Source organism: Notothenia rossii (genome assembly GCF_949606895.1).
Source record: "Notothenia rossii genome assembly, chromosome: 7".
Classification (NCBI taxonomy): Eukaryota; Metazoa; Chordata; class Actinopteri; order Perciformes; family Nototheniidae; genus Notothenia; species Notothenia rossii.
Genome location: NC_136905.1, coordinates 57,808,726 through 57,819,344, shown reverse-complemented (window position 1 = coordinate 57,819,344; position 10,619 = coordinate 57,808,726). Strand labels below are relative to the sequence as shown.

The 10,619-nt window shown below is 38.4% G+C and overlaps 1 long non-coding RNA gene across 1 annotated transcript; it reads right to left on the bottom strand.

Moving 5' to 3' along the window:
- Positions 1-6,609: 6,609 nt before the first annotated feature.
- Positions 6,610-7,428, bottom strand: LOC307013359. The gene is made up of 3 exons (XR_013800962.1): positions 7,341-7,428; positions 7,163-7,255; positions 6,610-6,775 (listed from the first exon to the last, which is right to left on the bottom strand). It is a non-coding gene; the product is annotated as an uncharacterized lncRNA (long non-coding RNA).
- Between the last annotated feature and the right edge of the window lie 3,191 nt (positions 7,429-10,619).

Sequence of the window (10,619 nt, the reverse complement as noted above, 5' to 3'; positions counted from 1 at the left end):
GTAGAAAAAATATTTGTTTCTCCGAATCGAAGGGGAAAAATACAAAAGCATTGTACACAATTTAAACCAATCAATGTTGTGTAATTAACAAGGATAATCTGGTGTTTTTGAGTTGTGCAGATATCACTGTAAAATTAATCGACAGTAAGGAGAATACTTACTTCCGGGAGTTAAATTCTCCGTTATCCAATGGAAATGGACGCTCACATTGCCTTTAACTGCCTCCAAAATGGACCGATGCGGTGCTTCCCTCAGCGCCAAATACCGCTGCCGATGGGAATACATTGCAATCAGTTGAAAGCTCTTTGCGTCCGTTTATGAAGCTGAAGGAGACTCGGTGCGTCACTACTGCACGCCAAAGGACCCTGAGCAAGCGTCACTATTGGACTATCAGGGAGTGAGACTGTGTTGTTCTAGTGCGCTCCGGCAGCACTACACCCCTGATCGTTTCACCACGGAGGAAAGCAGCAGAAAGTTGACTGGGGTTAAAGAGAGTGGGGCCTGGAAGTTATCCTTCTGCCCTGCGTTGCGGCAGTCTCGTTCAGGATCCGAAAATACAATTAAAAGAAAGAGCTAGTTAGTAAAGAATTTCAAATAAATTATCAGAAAAAACTGCATCATATAACATTTTTAAAAAAGAGTCATAGTTTTGTATATTGGGAAAAGAAAATAATATATATCTGCGTCGAATAATATGTAGACAATATTAAATAAGAAAACTATAGTATGTAGACAAAATATAAAAGAAATACAGCATAGTAAAGTGTTTTAAAATGATAAAAAAATGTATTTTTTCTTTATTTCCACATACTACAGATGTAGCATTTAATTTCAGACAGTTTGAAACGCGAGGGCTGTGATTGGTACGTGATCTGCCCTCGCTCAAGGGAAAACCTCCAGCTTGACTTGAGACCGCCCCCGTGATAAATAAATGTAATTATAATGAAGCCAGCTGCAATGGATCATTGATCCACCAGGGGGTGCAGTGGGGTTCCACACTGGAGCTCATGTGAAATAAAGTCAGATACTGTACAGCAGAGGTGCCCAGTACGTCGACCGCGGGGGCAATGCTGGTAGATCGCGAGTCATTCATAAATTTAAAAAAATCCAGCTCCGTTAAAATAGACAAAACAGGTTTTGATCCCTCCTCCCTTGGCCTCCCTGCCACTTAATTCAGGAGTTGACTTGATTGACAGAAAAAGCAACCTATTGCTTTCCAGTCTGTTAACCCAGAATGCATAGCGATACAAAATCAGTCAAGTGCCGGGAGAGACAAACAACAAAATGAGTGCGGGAACGAGCAAAAAGCTAAAGACATACCACTTCCACACAGAATGGGAGGGAGAATCTTTTTTGTGATGTCACATTCATAGGTTATTTGCCTTATTTGTAAAGCAAGCGTCGCTCTGCCAAAGAAAGGTAACGTGGAGAGGCATTATCGGAGTGTTCACAAGGCATATGACAGCGACTTCCCTCCGAGTAGCGAGTTGAGAAAGAGAAAGGTCATGTATTATTGCTACACAAACATTATCTCTTAGTCTTAGTGTCGCCAACTCGTTTCTAACATCCAAAAAGACACACAAATGCGTCTATGGTCGGTGTATTTTCTATCTTTCCAATCCAGAAGAGATCTCTCTCTCCCCCGTCTGTTTGCAAGGGGGCGGGGCAGTTTACACACACGCATCTGCTACATGCAGCAACACACGGAGGAGATGGTGGAGAGAAGCGCTCCAAGGTGTGGTTACATGTTGTTACCCGTCTTGAGGTGGACAATGCTCGTCACCAAAAGTGTTTAGCATGTAAGGGCGGTAACACGAGCAATTTGTCATTTAGCAAAAGTGCACCACATTCAGACGGAGGAATGCACCGGGTTCGACTGTCTTTCTAGTAGCTCTGTAGCCCCATCCACGAGTAACGTTTCCACGTCAGGTGTTATGTATGCTAGCAGCAACACACGGAGTTAACTACATTATACAAACATGGGTTAATGATTAGAGGTAACTGAGTTATTTATTTTGTTAAAGTTTCAGCTATTCTGTTTCCAGTTCTGTCATCAGATTATTTAATAAGATTTGTTAAAACATTGTTGTTTCTTTTGATGTGAAATATTATTTATTTAATTCAAATAAAAAGCAATGTTAATTTTGTTCACAATTTGTTAAATTAATTTAATAATATATGTATTTTTGAAACAAGTATTCATCTTTATTGTCTTCATTGTTAGTTTCCACATGCCTAAAACAACCTCAAACTAAATCTAAAAGTTGATGGCTAAATAAGAGCGTTTGAGAAATTGCGCAAGGCACACAGTAGTAGTCCGAATAGTCGATTAATCGTTTCATTAATCTATAGATTAATCGATAATCAAATTAGTCGTTTGTTGCAGCCCTATTGTAGTTATCCCATGTAAAAATAAAACGTGTTATTCAGCAACCCTTGCAATTTGGGATTTTATTTTTGGTTGGTAGACCTCGGTTAGCTGGTCATTTCAAAAGTAGCTCACCAGCCAAAAAAGTGTGGACACCCCTGCTGTACAGTACGCTGGATGTACAGCGGAACTTAATGTTGTTTAGTCTAAAAAAACGAACGGGACGAAATGCAGCCCGGCTCTCGATTTTTAATCCTAATTTAATCATCATCTTCACCACGATCATTTATGTTTATGTTTGCCGAATTGACATGAAATCACTGACAAATATGAATATACTGTATTCAACTTCATTAAAGCGTTATTAATGTGCCTAAACTCACAAATTATACGATCATGTTCTGATAATGATGACGCAATAACCCCGCCTCTCCCCACCTCTGCTGCTCACCCCCGCGTCAAAGTGAACTGCACACTGAATTCAGATTATTTATCTTTCTCTCGATATGGACATAAACGCGAGTGAGGTCTAATCTGACAGGACGGAGACACGCAGCTCTGCTCACCTGCAGCTCCTCCCGCTGTGATGCAGCGGGGAACGGAGTAAAACACACACTTCAGTCAGATCATCGCCCTTAGCTATTTTAATTACCTCTCGAACTACCTAAACTAGTTATAAATATGTTTATTTTTACTGTCGGCCAGGTCACTCATTACTGGATCAGCTGCTGCATGAGACAGAAACTGACGCTGTCCGAAGAGAGGGAGGAAAAAGAGAGGCTCCGTGTATTTTATTATATAGAGTCGTTATTCATTTGTTTTAAAGCTCAATAAATAACAAAGAAGACCTTTGACCGGCACTTTTTATAATTTTGTCCGGAAGATTTAAACTTTAATACACGTTGACCTCTGCCCCATGGATGTATAATAAGAACTGGATACGGCGTGGGAGGCGGGGCCTCATTCATTCCTATGAGAGTTGCTCGGCGCATGATGATAAAATGGCCCAACTTTTGAGAGAGCGAAACGTCACAGATTACCCGGCATGCCTGAGAAATACCCGTATGTGCACTCATAGCGCATGCGCAACTTTAACCAAAATGCAAAGAATTATTGCACTGTATATAGACAAGTTTACGCGACAAACCACGGGTAGCGCCATAACCCTACACAAATGCACTTCATTTCCGCCGGAAGTCTTTTGCACAGCGTCTGTCGGTGTAAACCGGTGTAAACAGTCAGATGGGCACTGGTGTAAACACAGCGATTTCGATGCTAACAGTGATGCTAGCTTGGGAACACGATTCTACTTCTTTGACTGGAGATGGCGTTACTCTCCCCCACCCGAATTCAGTGCAAAACTGGGAGGATAACATGACGACGTGGCTCAGCATAACGTACAGCAACATTTGCTCCTACTTCGTTCAATCCATGGCAATAGATGGAAAAGCAATGGACAGTCTGAAGGCATATCATAAGGCTGCGCACATTCTACTTTGCCCACATGCTCCCGAAAATTGTTGACGATTTTGTTGAGGGAAGGTTACAGTTCTGCAGTAAATATCTCAGCATTTTAAAACCAAAATAAACTGCCTTATTTAGGTCATGCCCACAGGAGCCAACAGTTGTCTGTTGTTTACATAATGCACAATTTACATGATCTCTTTATGCTGTGCAATATATCATATGTGCCTGTACTGTTTGAGTGAAAATAAAGTTTGATGTAATTTAATTTCATTATTGCACTGTTATTGCATTATTGCATTTCATATGTTCCTTAGAGTGCTACAATTTCTTTTAACACAGTTCATCATTCATATTAAGCTCATACTGTACATAAATAACACTGAATTAATTAATTGTTGAGAGGAAACTAAAGAAATGGCTTCAACAAGAAAGATCACATGTTTAATCCTAACAGGTATTACAAATTAAAATATAAAAGCAGCCCACACAATTACATCACTATGAAAATATTCATATATAATATTAAAAAATACAATGCATGCAGTATTTGTTGTGTTTATCTGTATTTAATGAACAACATGGCTGGGTGCTGGTTTGTGGTCGTAGCACTCTCTATCTAACCACTCGTTCAGGTGCTTTCTCGAGTGATTGCAACCAACTACCGCACACGTAGTTCCCGAACCACTTTTCTTCATGTTGTAATTGTTATATCCTCTTTGTCTCTGCGATATCAGTGCTTTGTCGGCACAACGGAGCTAGCTAGCAAAACAAACCCAGTCCGCCAAAACGGAAGTGCATTGCATCGAAGGGAGGAGTTCAGGATGTAGAGCGGAAACGGCTCAATAACTTGGGTATATGTATGTATATTAATATATATATATATATATATATATATATATATATATATATATATACAGTGCAATAAGCTTCTTAGTGCAATAAGTAGCTACAGGGACGTTAATCTAACGTCGGTAATATTAACTTTATTTAATACAACATTTACGGTACAAGATTTAATCATACAGCCCATGTAGTATAATATTTTACAAATGAGGAATTACAGCAAACATGTGCAATATATCCATTATTACAGCTCCGTGGGATGGCAGTGAGACGATATGGGTCCGTTGTTATTGTGCATCCATGGGTAAAGATATACGCATGTAATGCTGAACCTGCTGAACACGTAACATGAACGTGCCGGGCGGCGAGGTCCCGTGGGTTAGATGCGCGTTCATAATGCAGAGGGATATAACTCTCAGAATAACGTTATTAGCACATTTTTACAACTTGAGGAACGAATGTTTTTTATTAGGGCTATACAAGTGTTCATACTGGGTGGTTTATTTAGTTTAAAAAAAATTATCCAACAATTTACAGACCATTCTTTTCCCATGTAAGTCAATGGGAAAAAGTGTTTGCGGGCCCAGGAACCTAAAGGAAGTGTAGTACCGCCGTTTGGCCACGACGAATATTCTACTCAGAGTCCGGCGCACTTCTTGGGGGCTTGCTCGGCCCCCACCGCGGAAAATAAACAAAAGGGTAGCCATGACAACCATGCTTCTTGGCTAATTTTATGCCACTGGTCCGTGGTCAGGCCTGGGAACCGACGGGAGACACTGGACTCAAGTGTCTGCCTCACATTGAGGGGAAGGGGCATTTCCGCTTTGCTCCCGCTCCAGTTTGTGATTCTGACCATGTTCTCACAGGTTTCAAATGGCAACATGGCCATGAACATATCCCGCTATTAGAATGCAATTTTTAAAAACATAGGGTGCTACATAACACACTTTCAGGAAAAGTCACGGACTGGGAGACTTTAATATTTTATTGAAAAAAGTTACATTGCACACACACCACATCACACAAATTGACCCGATTGGCGGTTCTAGTGTTAAATAAACTCACTAATTAATTAAACCAGTTCAATACGCATTATTCTTATCATTCTTTATGAGTGCAGAAAGTCTTAAAATCAGACGGCAGGCAGTTACAGGTGTGTGTGTGCGTGTGCCTTATGTGCCCATCCCCCCATGTGAATCACACGTAGCTCTGATCACCTATGATAAATGGGCCACACCTAATCGCTGGCTATTCAGCCACAGAGCTCCCTCTATGCAAATCAAACTGTAGACGGTGTGAAAGCAGTGAGGCCTGTGAAGACACCCTTGCAGTAGTCGAGTCTACTGAAGATACAAGTTTAAAATCAGACCTGTTTTTTAAATGAAATCTGACAGCAGGCAGTTAGCTGTGATCACCTATAAGGCTTATAAGTTACTTCAGATGCTGAAATATTTTAATTTTTCAAGTATAAACATACAGTATACAACAGATATACATGCATACAAATTATAACATCACATTTATGTTATCAATTTTACAAATAGGACAGAGGGTGCAGCACAAACAGTACGAAACAAATAGAGAGCTTTCTGAACATCAGCAGGAGAGGACTCTTTCAAGACACTAGTAAATACTGAAATGAACATTAAATGTCCTATTAAAATGCAAGTTTCTTCGTGACACTTCCAACATAAATGGAATTCTCACTAACCTAAAACATTTTATTTTGAACATACAAATGAACAACAACAAATTGAGCTCACTTTCTACACTCTTTGATGATCTACCTCCTACCTGGTTTGTTTTTTAGTCCATGGATTTTGGCAGAGGCTTGGTCTGGCTGTATCTTCATAACAACCCTCTGGATAAACTCAAAGGAATATTTCATTTCCAGAGTATACTGAAGACTGAAGCAATATATTAGTCCAAGAAGCATCGCAAAGCCACATCTTTCAGGTTGTGGAGCACAATTGTCTTCTCGACCACAACTGCCACATTGAAGATCTGCTGAGGAAAGGCATCCCATTCACCTTCGTAGCCTATGAGTAGACCAACTTGCATCACCTTCATGGCTTCCTCGAGTGTGTCTCCATGAGCCTTAAAAAGGGAGAAAAAAAAGTGAGCTCAGTGTACTACAAGTACTTTTTCTCTACAAAGCTAATTAAGAGTCTTCTGCTATAAACATAGAAGCTAAAATCTACAGTTCACAGTGTAAAAGTGCAATGTGATGGAACATCATTTCAACTGCCTCTCTTTTCACAGTTTGAGCTTTATATTTATTTATATTATTTAATAGTTACGTTTTCTTGCTGTTTTTGTTTATATTAAATGTATCATTCTTTATTGCAATTATTTTTAGTTAAATTAAGGATTAAGAATTGTAAACATTACTTTTGAAGGAAACTTTGGGCACAGGGTGATTTGGTTTGATTTATGTTAAAATGTACAATTACATAAAGTAATTCAAGACAGTTATGATCTTACATCACACATCCTGATGACATTTTCCTGATTTTCGCCAGACATGTAGTGTGATAGTCCCAAGAGAGCAGCAGTCCTCCTCCTCTCATTTGTGTCCTGCAGGACAACAGATGCAGTGGGATATAAACATTTGTAGCAAACAAATGGTGGCTAAATTATGGTCATCAGCATCTCCACTTACATCTTTCTCAAGGCAGTCCAAAAGGCCTTTTAGTGCCGGCTTCTTTGCAGTCCTGGATGCACCTTTGTAGACCTCTAGCAATACCAGGCCATCAAGTCCATCCAGAAACGATGAAAGCAGGTCCGTAGTGACAATTCTCTGGAACTGTGCCTGAATCTGAGGAGACACAGACATATAGAAAATATTCTACCAACAGTCTGCAACTGTGCATGTTGCCTTCTCATTGTAACTGGAAAACCTGCACAACTTACAGGTCCACTTCATCCAGTTGCAGCAAAACGGAAATCTTTGAAAATCTGTCTGTAATAGAGAACACACATTTAGGTACATTATGAAGCAGCCCTTAATAAAGTAATAAGAACTGAGAACATGACAAAGAATAAGATGCACACAATTACAACAGTCACGTTGCCCATAAACTACAAGCCTTGGCTTTCACAATTACAATATTATCCCTGAATTCATATGATAAAGACTTAAACAGTACTTCATTTAAATAAATAAACAACTTGAAATGTTCATCTTTGATTGATGAGGCATATTCAATCTAATAAATGCATGGGATGCATGTAATAATAACAAGGAAAGGTTAGTGTGCATCCACATAGAGCATTTTTGTGTCTACGTGCATGCCAAATATATCAATGAAAAAACTATTATTTGTTTTAACCAAACTTAAAAGAAATTGTACAATGGTTGTAATTGTTGATTATTTGCTTGCAGTTATTTTCCATAGACTATTCAGTGGAATATTATTGTTTTTTTAGTAATAACTTGACTACCTCTGAAAGCAGAAGTTTAGGAAAAATTATTGTTCATGTATAAATATTATTTATTTTATTATAATATAAATATCTAACAATTACAACCATAGCACATCTTATTTATTATTGAGGGTGAACAGTAACCTTTCCCTGTGTTATAATTACATACATCCCATTAATTTATTAGATTAAATAACAATAATCTCATCAATCAAAGATCAACATTTTTAAGTGCCTTGAGCACCGACTGTTCCCGCTGCTAGAAACGGCTGATATTAAGACACTTCAGTGCGCAAGTCACAGAACAAAATGCATTGTGGGACATGTAGTTTATGGGCACCATAGTTCAATAAAATAAAACTAAATATATTCCTTTCTTTTCTATAAAATATTTTCTAAAAAGCAGAAATACAAATGTGTCTCCATTTCAAGAGTGGAACATAGCATTTGTACACAATATAAATGCTATTTCTGAACACAGTTAGCATTTTACTCGTTCAATGGCGCGAGGCACCCCCTCTGTATCTGGGCAGGTTTAGCGTGAGCTGAACCAGAAAAACGTTGCAAGGATAGAATCACTTTAACACTTGCTCAGCCTTAACAAAAAACAATCTTCAAGTCCCCTATACTTATCCACAAATGACATCCATTTCAAAGCCATGGCGGGGGCTAACAAGCTACAATTCTTAGCCGAACAGAGAGCCGGGACACGGCTAATTACTGGCAGGAACACACACAACCTCACCAAAACACGTTAATTTAGCTTAAATATTTAGCCGAACAGAGCCGGGACACGGCTAATTACTGGAACGAACAAACAAAACCTCTCTAAATTAAGCTACAAATATAGGCAGTTACCATTTAAACCTTTTAAAAATGCATAAGCGTCATACATAAGAGTAAGAATACTTGAAACTTATTTATTTAATAAAAGTTTAGATAATCATAATCCTGTAAAGTTAGCTTGGTTAACCAACATTTTCATAACACTGCCCTGAAATAAAATCTCTTTTATAAACATTCAAATACCAGTTAGGTGTGGATTTAACTCCATTTAGCTACTTTTCGTTTTGCCTGAAACCATTAAATATGCAACCACTCACCTGACTTTGCCTGTCCGTCAGTGGTTCATCAGCCGAAATCACTGTCATATCGCTTCACAAAAACATATTCATCCGCCGCTTAGCTTTTCGTAGTCATCAATCTGTCCGGTGGAAATTCTTCGTTTGATAATGGCGAATCAAACTCTGTGGTTCACTTGCTGTATATCGTAAAAAAAAAAAAAAAACTCATGTCCCTGTTAAATGCATTCAATTAATAAAAACAACTATGAGACCGGGACTATTTTCACCGGGCAGGAATATGTCAACACTACTACCATGTTAAGAGGCCATGGAAAGACTCAGAACATTATTACACATCACAACTCACTGTTCAGTCAAATTGACTTCATAGAATGTAGAGGTCATTGAACTGGCTTACAGAGCTGAGTTGAAATAATAACAACTTATGAAATTAAGTAGAAATTGCATAAATTGATATGTTAAGTGAAAGTAACTTAAAGACAAAAGTTTCAATAACTTAATGATCAAATCCTTTTTTATAGCGGCTCCATAATATAACTGGCAAAAATGTAAGAATTTCATGCATCGGCCGACAGTGGGAACATGGTTTAATCTGTTGGAATAGAGTATAAATATCAAATATCACTACTTTTCTTCTAAATGAAATGCTGACATTACAAAATGCATGGTTTAATGTAATGTAAACATTTACATTATTATTATGATTATTTAATATATAAAGACTATATTTTCAAATGCTCTTCAAAGCAGTTTCTGTCAACTACGAAAGGCAACATCATTTCTGTATTTGTGAATGAAGCGCCATCTCCTGGTTAAAACCTGAAATTGAAAATCTGGCAACGCTCTCTTGGAAAATAGTGGGAGGGCTTAACATTCCTCTATACTCGGGATGTGCATCTCCATCACTGAGGCCGATGCGATGCGCATCTCGATACGTTGCCACTATACGATACATTAACGATACCTTTGAAACACCAGGCGATGCGATACGATACGATTCACCCCTGTTGCGATACAGTTCGATACGATTTAATTCAACATTATGCGATTCGGGGCGATACGATGCGATTCAACACGATGCAAAAATAATGATACTTCAATATGGTACGACAGAGGGTTTTTGTTTTATTCCTTATATGCAGCAAATCATACATTAACAAAAAAGTGCTTTACATATTTGGTACTGCACATCCCATCATGCCGTTTATTTTTTTACCTTTAAAAGGTCTCCAGAGTACAATTGTATAACACCTCACAGTTAAACAATGTAAGGATGCATTGCTCATTATTAACAATGTGCAAATAACAGCTACCATAGAGCAATGCCCATACAGCTGCCAGCATGATGTGCTTAACACTCAGAGGCTAACTCACCAGTGAGCAGAAAGCAGTGGTTTCTATCTGAACAATAAAGAAAACAAATAACCTTT